The following is a 12,074-nucleotide window of genomic DNA, read 5'->3' on the forward strand; positions in this document are numbered from 1 at the left end:
AGTTCGAGAGTTCGACGGAAGTTCGGACAGTCGTCGGAGGTTCTGCGAGAACAAATCCGAGAAGTCCATGAGCTTACCAAAGAAGCTCGTTGGAACTCACCAAGTAGATCGTCGCAAGTCCAGGAGTTTGCCAGAAGTCCGCAGGAGCATCACCGAAGGTTCATCGGATGATCGATGGAAGTTCGTCGGAAGAAGCGATTGACGCACCGAAGCAAGTTGCAGTAAATGTCTTAGGAAATATCGTAGTTAGCACAATGATTAAGTTGAAAATGGGAGGTGATCCCATTAACTTAATCTTGGGACAATTGGGCCCTTGAAAAACCCAAATTGGGCCGAATGGATCAACCCATTCGGACCCTGATTTCTGCCAGGCGGTTGAACCGCCCAAGCCAGGAGGTGGTACCACCTGGGCTCAGTCTCCGAGCGAGACTGGGTGGTGCGACTGCCCCTGACAGGAGGTGGCACCGCTTGAGCTCGGTCTTCGAGCTCTGGCAGGAGGTGCAACCGCATCAGTCAGGCGGTGGCACCGCCTGAGCTCGGTCTTCAAGCTCTGGCAGGAGGTGCAACCGCCCCTGATAGGAGGTGGCACCGCCTAGAGGCTCAGTCTTCGAGCTCTGCCAGGCGGTGCAACCGTTAGATCCCGGAATTCTGGGAATTGATAGTTTTGAGCTCCAAATTCAAACTGGGTTGGGGCCTATAAATACCCCACCCTTTCAGCACTGAAAGGGCACCCAGAAACCACCGAAATTTTGATTTTACTTTGTGATTTTTAGAGCTCAAAAGTGTTGTATGAGTTGAAAGTTCTTCTTCCTCGTTTCTTCCAAGTTCTAATCTGTTAAGAGAGAAAAGAAAATTCTGTAAGGGTTGTCTCCTAAGCCCGTCAAAAGGAGTGAAACTGTAAAAGGGTGGTTGGCCTTCACCTATTGAAGGAAGGCCTCTAGTTGACATCAGTGACCTCGTCGGTGGAGGAAGCCAAAAGTGGAGTAGGTCAAGATTGACCGAACCACTCTAAATCTCGGTTTGCATTTACTTTGAGCATCTTATCCTTACTACAAACCTCCTCAATAGCTTACTGCCTTCTGCATATTTACGATCTTGTTTCAAAGTTCAGTATTTTCCGAATCGGCGTTTAGACGTAAATCAGTTTTATCGTACGAACATCATATTTCAGTTTGCGCTTACATTTTAAATTTCATCATAACTGCAAACTGCCTTCATAAATTTCCTTTAACTACATCTCGCTTGATTACAAGTTAAAGAGATTTACGAATCGGCTTTTCTACCGAAATCGCTTTTATCGTACGATCACTTTTTTAATCGTCGAAAGTTTTCCGCTGCATTAATTCACCCCCCCCCCCCCCCCTCTTAGTGCTCTTGATCCTAACAATTGGTATCAGAGCCCAGTATTTCTCATTTCAGATTTACACTTGAGAGAAATGGCTTTTCATGGCTTTCAAGAGGGCTTATCGGTTGTTCGTCCACCGTTGTTTAACGGATTGGACTACACTTATTGGAAAACTCGAATGAGAGTTTTCTTGATTTCTATGAATTTGGATTTATGGAATATCGTTGAAAACGGTTTTCAACTTCCCTCTAAACCGATGAACGAATGGTCGGATTTGGAGAAGAAGTATTTTTCTTTAAACGCAAAAGCTATGAATGCCTTATTTTGCGCTTTGGACAAAAATGAGTTTAATCAGATTTCTACGTGCTAAACGACTTTTGACATTTGGTGAACACTTGAAATCACGCACGAGGGAACTAGTAGAGTCAAAGACTCGAAAGTTAATATTTTATTGCTTGATTTTGAGCTTTTTCGAATGCAACCAAGCGAGACTATAGGCGACATGTACACCCGTTTCACGGATGTCATCAATAGTTTAAGAGCTCTTGGAAAATGTTTTTCGGATTTTGAACTCGTAAATAAGATTTTGCGTTCTCTATCTAAGAAGTGGGATTCAAAAGTAACTGCAATACAAGAAGCTAAAAACCTAAACAACTTACCACTTAAAGAACTAATTGGTTCGTTGATGACATATGAAATGGTGCACAATGCACATGATGAACATGATGAACAAAATCACCTTCCAAAGAACAGGAAGGATTTGGAACTCCGGACAAATGAATACCACTTGAGCGATAACTCAAGTGATGAGGACAATAATGAACTTGAACTTCGAACACTAAATATTAATAAATTTATTAAATAAAAATCTAAAATAAATAATAAACTTGAACGAAGGAAGAGGCCAAAGAAGAAGAACACAAAGTAGGATGAATCGAGCTCCTCCGAAGACGAGGAGAAAATCAAGAAAGGCGAGGTGGCAAACTACGCCTTAACCGCTTTCAATGATGAGGTAATCGAAATCCCCCTAATTTATTTTGAAATTACTTGATGCTTTCATGATGTATTTTCTTTTTTAGTTTAGAATTAATTTTCTTAAAAATTACATGTTTAAAAAAAAAATATGATCATGCTAAGTAATTTCGAAAATGATAATATTGCATATTTTATGACAAACAAATAAAATGATTTTGATTAAAAATATGAAATCATGGTTAAGAAGTAATAATGTGTATTACGTTGATTTCCATTGTTATTTCTCGATTTTGATTAAAAAAATTCATGTTTGATTTGAAGAAATGCATAATGATGTAATATTAAATATTTTGATTAATAATTTTATGCATGAGATTTTAAGCTATACATGATGATAAGCATGTGTTATTTTCATGAGTGTATTTGAAAAACTATGACAAAAATGTGCTCGAATGCATGAACTTGTTAAGATTATTTTTCGGACTTTCTTGATTCAATGTTCAAATCACTTAATTGCCATGATGATTTTACACTATTACATGCCTTAATAACATGTTGGAAATTATGTGTTTTGGATACAAAAATTTTTATGATCATAAGCATGTTTTATCTTCATGATTGAACTTGAAAATCTATAGCAAAACCTTGTCCAAATGCATGAAAGTGTTAAATTTCATTTTTAGATTTTCTTGATCATAATAATTCATTTTTGAGAATCTATTGATCTTGATGGTTTTATGATGAAATTCATTTTTCGATCCTAAACGTTGATGCATGTTTAACATAAATGAAAAAGCATGCTAACATGAAATCAATCACTTAAAATGAAATACTTAAAAAAAGGAAAAATATATTATCAATGAAATCATGAATCTACTTATGTTACGAATTTTGTGAACCATAAAAATGATTTTTGGTGATTTGAATTTGAATGAGTTTTATCCAAAATCATGATCTTGGTTCCGTGATATTTACAAATTAAGATTTATTATGAATCAAGATTTTTTCATTAATCGTTCTCCTAAGATTTTCTTTTGATTAATTATGGAGTAGGTTTTTCAAAAAGAAATCATGTCTTTTGGTATTCACATGTTCTAATCTTTAATGATATGATTTTTATGCAATTCCTTGTATTCATGAAATGTTTATCTCATCACCTAATAATTCTTCTTGATATTCCTTATATGATGATAAGAATACATGAAATATTCATTAATTTGTTTTGATGTATACAAATAAAAAGTTTCGATCATGTATGGTAGAATGTAATTTGACAAATTTGGTACCATCATGTTGTAAAATAAATGATGATTAGGAATCATGCATTAATGATGATTGTATATTTTATGATTTGGCATGATGCATGCAATGATAAAATATTCATAAATTTGAAATGATGCATGTAATACTTATGACAATGATGTACATGATGTATTGCATATGATATGTATCATAAATGCTTTAAATGATGAATGTTTGGTATCATGATCAACATGTTGATAAATGCTTAAAAATTTTAATGTTTGAGTATCATGTATACCCATTAATGATGATTGATTTATTTTTTGGTATCGTGCATCAAAAACAAGGTTTTTGAAATTGTGTATATTTTAATTTGAATATATAATGATGCACAAATAAAATTGATACTTACCTTTGTCATAATCTGAAAATTGAAAAAAGGGTCTTCCCTTCTTTTTGACAATGACAAAGGGGGAGCAAGAATTTCTAGCGTGGACATCATGAAAAGAGACAAACTAGCTAGCTTACACAGTTCAAGATGAAAGCAAAAATTACACTCCTCTAAAGAGAAGATGCAAATGTAACACTTGCCAAATTGTTTGCTTGCCTCATGTAAAACATTATCTCTTGCTAGTTTGGCATTTTGCTAGCTTGCACTTTGCAAAGAAAGCAAAAATGACACTTCTCAAAAGAAAAGAAAAAGCTTGTTATCTTGAACATCACAAGCTTGTCAAACAAAATTTGCAAAAGTGCTATCTTGCCTATCTCAAGAAGCAAAACTTGCAACTTGCACATTGCAATAGGAAGCAAGAATCATAAGCTTACACAAGAAAGCTATCTTGCATTTGCTTTCGAATTTTTTGCTAGCTTTATGTAGTAAAACTTGCATATCATAAAAATTACTAGCTTGTAGTATAAAGAGAAGCAAATAGTTGCTATCTCAAGAAAATTAAACATGCTAAACTTACACCTTGCAATGGAAGCAAAATTGCGAGCTCAAACATCGCAAAGGAAGCAAAAAATTGCCAGCTTGCAACTTGCAAATTTCAAGAAGCAAGAGTTGCCTTCTTGAACATCTCTAAATTGCTAGCTTGCAAGTTCTAAAATGTTGTAACATTGCTAGCTTGCATGTTCTAAAAGTGCTATCTTGTATGCTGTAAAACTTGCATATCTAAAACTTGATAGCTTGAATGTTATAAGCATGATGTAACATTTGTTGAATTTTCTGGCTTCAAAACTACATGATGATAAAACTTGATATTATGTTTTTCATTCAATAAGTTAAACTAATATTCCAAACACAAGAATAGTTGGACTTCTCCTTTTTGTTGATGACAAAGGGGGAGAAGTATGATGTTATGCATAAGTTTATGCATAAGTTCATGATGACGTGTTGCAAGTATTCATGATGAATATTGTAATAACTTGAATTTAGTTTGAATTCAAGGTTCTATCAATATGGCATATTGATAGGGCGAGTTTGTTTAAACTCCGGGAGTTAAGTTTAACTCCATCATCAAGTGGTTGTCATCATCAAAAAGGGGGAGATTGTTGAATCTCATATTTTGATGATGAAACTACTTGATATATATTTATGATTTAATCTACGTTTTGAGTGACGCAGGATGCTTCGATCAGGATGAGATAATTAAAGTAGGAAAATCATGCTGTGCCGGAGGAACATGTCAGAAGATTGGACGTCGGGCCAGTGGATCGGTCGACGTATCGACAGAAGGCTTCGGGCCGTGGACTCGGGCATCAGGCTAAGAAGAGCGGGTATTGTGCCAAGGATATCGGAGTTGCGGAGTCATCTGGCCGATTGGTCAATAGGCTGCAGGAGAGGACGATGCGCCGAAGAATCGGACGAAGCGTCGAGGGACCAATGACATGCCGGACAACTTGGTTAATAGCTTAGGATTAATTATCTCGATCGAAGTTTTGTTTTAAGTGTGCAGGATTAACTATAATGGAAGAAAGACATGCAGCAGGAGTTGCGCCGAAATCTTGACAATGATCACGTTTGGAGTTCGAGAGTTCGACGGAAGTTCGGACAGTCGTCAGAGGTTCTGCGAGAACAAATCCAAGAAGTTCATGAGCTTGCCAAAGAAGCTCGTCGGAACTCGCCAAGTAGATCGTCGCAAGTCCAGGAGTTTGCCGGAAGTCCGCAGGAGCATCACCGAGGGTTCATCGGATGATCGACGGAAGTTCGCTGGAAGCTTGCCGGAAGAAGCGATTGACGCACCGGAGCAAGTTGTAGTAAATATCTTAGGAAATATCGTAGTTAGCACAATGATTAAGTTGGAAATGGGAGGTGATCCCATTAACTTAATCTTGGGGCAATTGGGCCCCTGAAAAACCCAAATTGGGCTGAATGGATCAACCCATTCAGACCCTGATTTCTGCCAGGCGGTTAAACCGCCCAAGCCAGGAGGTGGCACCGCCTGGGCTCAGTCTCCGAGTGAGACTGGGCGGTGCAACCGCCCCTGACAGGAGGTGGCACTGCTTGAGCTCAGTCTTCGAGCTCTGGCAGGAGGTGCAACCGCCTCAGTCAGGCAGTGGCATCGCCTGAGCTCGATCTTCGAGCTCTGGCAGGAGGTGCAACCGCCCCTAACAGGAGGTGGCACCGCCCAGAGGCTCAGTCTTCGAGCTCTGCCAGGCGGTGCAACCGCTAGATCCCGGAATTCTAGGAATTGACAGTTTTAAGCTCCAAATTCAAACTGGGTTGGGGCCTATAAATACCCCACCCTTTCAGCACTGAAAGGGCACCCAGAAACCACCGAAATTCTGATTTTACTTTATGATTTTTAGAGCTCAAAAGTGTTGTATGAGTTGAAAGTTCTTCTTCCTCTTTTCTTTCAAGTTCTAATCTGTTAAGAGAGGAAAGAAAATTCTGTAAGGGTTGTCTCCTAAGCCCGTCAAAAGGAGTGAAACTGTAAAAGGGTGGTTGGCCTTCACCTATTGAAGGAAGGCCTCTAGTTGACGTCGGTGACCTCGTCGGTGGAGGAAGCCAAAAGTGGAGTAGGTCAAGATTGACCGAACCACTCTAAACCTCGGTTTGCATTTACTTTGAGCATCTTATCCTTACTGCAAACCTCCTCAATAGCTTACTGCCTTCTGCACATTTACGATCGTGTTTCAAAGTTCAGTATTTTCCGAATCGGCGTTTAGACGTAAATCAATTTTATCGTACGAACATCATATTTCAGTTTGCGCTTACATTTTAACTTTCATCATAACTGCAAACTGCCTTCATAAATTTCCTTTAACTACATCTCGCTTGATTACAAGTTAAAAGAGATTTACGAATCGGCTTTTCTACCGAAATCTCTTTTATCGTACGAACACTTTTTTAATCGTCGAAAGTTTTCCGCTGCACTAATTCACCCCCCCCCCCCCTCCCCCCCCTCTTACTGCTCTTGATCCTAACAATAATACCTTTGGGCGCTCAACTAGGTTCCATCCAAACCTTGTTGGAGTACATAGAATCCATCTCAGAATTCATGGTTTCTTACCACTTTCCAGAGTCTATACTCATAATTGCCTCATCGTAGGTCTGAGGATCAATATCCTCAACATTCTCTCCTTTAATATGTCCCACATATCTCTCAGGAGGATGGGATACTCTATCAGACCTACGTAAAGTTGAAACTTGTGTATTAGGTACCTGAATAGACTCGGGCTGTAGAGTGGTGCTTGAGCTTGGTTCTCCAACCTCGCTCAACTCTATCATTCTCCCACTATCTCCGTCAAGAATGTGTTCCTTCTCAAGGAACACTGCTCTCTTAGCTACAAAGACCTTTTGGTCCTCGAGATGATAGAAATAATACTCACAAGTTTCCTTGGGGTATCCCACAAATTTGCATCGCTTTATCCTTGATTTTAACTTATAGGGGTTGTGTCTTTTAACGTCGATAGGGCAACCCCAAATCTTAACAACCTTAAGATCAGGCTTCTTCCCTTTCCATATCTCATATGGTGTAGATACTACCGACTTAGTTGGAACTCTGTTCAGAAGGTAAGCTGCTATTTCTAGGGCATATCCCCAGAATGAGATAGGTAGGTCAGCGAAACCCATCATGGACCGTACCATGTCTAATAGCGTACAATTTCTCCTTTCAGAGACACCATTGAGCTTAGGCGTATAAGGAGGTGTCCATTGGGATAATATCCCATGGTCCTTGAGGAACTGAGTAAACTCTGTACTTAAGTACTCACCTCCTCGATCTGATTGAAGAGTTTTGATACTCTTTCCAGTCTGGTTCTCCACCTCATTCTTATACTCTCTGAATTTCTCAAAGGCCTCGGACTTGTACTTAATTAAGTACACATATCCATACCTTGAGAAATCATCAGTAAAGGTAATGAAGTAGGAGTAACCACCAATGGCATGAGGTGACATGGGTCCACATACATCACTATGTATGAGTTCCAACAGCTCAGTGGCTCTCTCTCCAGTTCCACTAAATAGAGAGTTGGTTAGTTTTCTACGAAGGCAAGGCTCGCAAGTTGCATATTACACATAGTCGAATGGATCTAGATATCCATCATTTAGTAGCTTTTGAATCCTTCTTTCATGGATGTGACCTAGCCTACAATGCCACAGGTATGCATTGTTCATCTCATCTCGTTTCCTCTTGGACACATTTACATTCATGATATGTGGAGTAGTGTCTAACATAAATAAACCATTATACAATGTTCCTTTTGTGATGATCTTATCATCTAATAATATCGAACAACCATTGTTCTCAAAAACTAATTTATATCTACTAACTATCAAACATGAAATGAAGATAATGTTTTTGATAATAGAAGGAACAAAATAACATGCATCTAATGCAATAAAAGTTCCACCAAGCAGATGTAGGTCGACCTCGCCAACAGCTACTATAGCAACTTTTGCTCCAATACCCATATTGAGGTCCATCTCGCCTCTCTCTAGTCTCCTAGGCCTTGCCAGAACCTGCAACGAATTGCATATATGATAAGCACTACCGGTATCCAATACCCATGTGTTATCATAAGAGTCTAACAAATAGAGACTGATCATGAATGTACCTGAAGCTTCATCAAGCTTTTGTTTCGCCCTTTCTGCAAGATACTTTTTGCAGTTCCTCTTTCAGTGCCCATCTTTGTCATAGTGGAAGCACTGGCCTTTGTCCTTTGCTGGGTCTTTCTTAGCAACCTTTGCTTTACCTGGTCTGCCCTTGCCCTTTCCCTTCTTAAGGGACCTTTCTGCTTTCCTTTTCTTTCTGGTCTCACCGGTGTAGAGAATTGGCTTCTCTTTCTTAATAGTACTCTCTACCTCCCTCAACATATTCAGGAGCTCTGGGAGAGTCACCTCAATCTTGTTCATATTAAAATTCATATGAACTGTGAAAAGGAATCTGGTAGGGGCTGAAGCACAATGTCCACACACAAGTTATCCTCTAGGACCATTCCTAGACTTGTGAGTTTCTCTATCCACTCAATCATCTTTAGGACATGGTTCTGAACCGGTGTCCCCTTAGTCATCCTAGCGCGGAAGAGGCTCTTGGATATCTTATATCGTTGAGTCCTTCCCTGTTCCTCAAATAATTTACGGACATGTAGGAGAATGGATCTGGCATCCATCTTTTCATGTTGTCCCTGTAACTCAAGAGTCATAGAGCCCAACATATAGCACCGATCAAGAGTGGAGTCATCAATGTACTTCACGTAGCGAGCGATCTCATCCTCGCTTGCCCCTTCTTCGGGCGTAGGCATCACTGTATCAAGGACGTACACGATTTTCTTTGCCGTGAGAACAATTCTCAAGTTACGGAGCCAATCCGTATAATTTGGACCAGTGAGGCGGTTAACATTAAGTATGCCACGTAAGGGATTTAAAAGCGATATTTTCTGAAAATAAAGATGCAGTAGAAATGAATAACATACAGATTTTGCAAAGAAATAAACTATCAAGATATGGACCTCTATCTTAATGCTCCCACTATTTTACTAACGAGTCACGCGACACCCTCAGCACGTGAAACAGAAGTCTCCGGTAGACTTCTAGTGGGGATCAGGATCCAATCAGTGTCTTAGTGTAACCTCGAGGGACTCGACCAATCACACTAAGCCTAAAAGGTAGGCAACTCTTGCCGATCACAACTCCTTATGATTCCCGTCTTGTTCGGCCTCCGAATCACTATGGTCTCGAGGGACTCGACCAACCATGATGCTCGGTTAAGTCAACACCTTCGTTACAAGATGAGTTTGATTTGATGATATACCCTTGAGGGACTCGACCAAGCATACTATGTCCTCAGGTCACCGATGACATCTCTATGTCGTAAGCAAGACAACGAATTGTGATATAGGTGAGTCTCGAGGGACTCGACCAACTCAACCTACACCGGGTATCAATTCCTACTTATAATGACGGAAGGCCACGTGGGTCAATCTAATTACCTCACGTTTACCGACTTAATATTATCGACATGTCACACATATATATATTTAATATATATCTACATCGCATGCAAATATATATACATATCTAGTATGTGTATAAGCAATCACACCAGATGATCATGAACCACAACCTAATGTGATTAGGCTTGAGCCAGTAGGCCTAATCACTCACATCATGATCTATGTGTGCAACGGTGCATCTCTATGCCTTGTGATTGTCCATCTCGTCCTAGTCGGTTCCGTCGACATCTCGATGCGCCTTCATGCATCGCGATCGTCCGTCTCGTAGGTCCCGCTATCGCATCCACGCTCCCGCTGCGCCTCATCATGTAATTACAACTTAATCATAGGCATGCAGGCCTGACAATAAACAAGAAATATAATGGAGGTTCGCAGACCTCAATAATAATAATCACAAGTACACATATCACACGGTCCATAATCATCCGTCCACATATCATACATCACATGTATAAATAATCATCATCATGTAGGACTACTAGATAATGATAAAAATAATAATCAACTAAACTTTTTAATTAATTAGTATTTTATGAAATCAGGGACATATAGGGAATTTCTGAATTCATAGGGGTATTTTTATAATTTGGACAAAAGACAAATTGGAATTTCTTAAATTCACAAGGGCAAAACTATCTTTTTGCCCAAAAACCCTAATCCCCTCTCCCTCTTCACTGCTAATGCTGTCGCCGCCACCCTGTTGTTCTGCCTCATCGGGGGTTTTGCCCGTGGGAGCAACGGCTACAAGCGTCGCTTCCCTGCGGCGCGTCACCTCGCGTGAGCAGCGGCCGCAGGCGCCACTGCCCTGCGGTACCTCTGCCCACTGGCTTTCAGCCCCATCGGCCGTAAGCCTGCTGTAGGCATAGCGCTTGCGTATGCGCCGGCGCTATACTGCCTGGCTGCGGTTGCCGCTGCAGGTGGTTGTAGGCACATAGATCGAGGGCAGCAACTGTTGCTGCCCTTCCTAGTTTTTGCATCAACGATTTTGACGTCAAAATTCTTCCTAAACACAACACACGCAGTTAAAAACTAATCATTCACATGAACAACTTGGCTCTGATATCACTGTTGGGAAATCTTGGGGGCGACATCACATGCGCAACGGAAGAACAAGAAAAACAAAATCCCCGATTCCCAAAGAGATGTTCGTCGTCGTGCGAAGATTGGTGCGCAAAATCCGCAAAACTAAAAAACTGCGTATATAGTAGATTGTGTTACCTAGGGAGATCGTATATTCCTATTTTCTTGCAGATTTTTAGGAGAGGGTGAAGGAGGTTAAGCGTCCTCCTCTCTAGCAGTGATCCACACAATAGGGCTGCGACGATGCTCCTCAAAACTCCAAGCTTGCTCTGAGGTGGAGAGGGGAAAGAGAATAGGAGAGGCAAGCAAAGGCTCTAGCCTATGAGGCTTTGAATCCCTCCTATTTATAGAGGTCCCCTGTCAAACCTTAATGGATCCTCCCCTAGTGGGTATTAGATCTGCATCCAATAACCCAAGCCTTTTAGATTACTGGATCTCTATCCAATAATCTCTCATGGGCTCTTATTGGATCTCGTCCATGGGATCCAATAATTTAGGGGCTTATTGGATATCCAATAAGACAAGGGCTCCGTCGGATATCTCATATCCGAACCTCTACTCATCGCAATGTCTACCATATGTGTATGACCCTCTAGGCCCAATATCGAGTTGGCTGTGAGTCATACCTGTCAGAACTCCTTCTAACTCAGTGAATTATTATCTTTGTAATAATTCACTCGACTCATCGACTACGGACGTACTAGGCCACTACGCCGTAGTCTCTAAACGATACAGGGGAATCCAATCCATTGGACCTGTCTGTCCTCAGTTACCGTGTACCTATAGTCCCTCATCCGTCTAATATCCTAGAGACCGTATATCGAGCATGGTGCTGTCAAACCCATACAGTTTCTACTCGAGTCTCACTCTAATCGGATTCTCGCGGAGAACTTTTTCTCTCTCAACCCGAATGACCCTGGCCAGGGATTTGTCTGAGCAAGAACACATAGGATATTCCTCTCATGATGCCGATAGT

This window comes from Musa acuminata, chromosome BXJ3-6 (assembly GCF_036884655.1).
Source record: "Musa acuminata AAA Group cultivar baxijiao chromosome BXJ3-6, Cavendish_Baxijiao_AAA, whole genome shotgun sequence".
NCBI classification, from domain to species: Eukaryota; Viridiplantae; Streptophyta; class Magnoliopsida; order Zingiberales; family Musaceae; genus Musa; species Musa acuminata.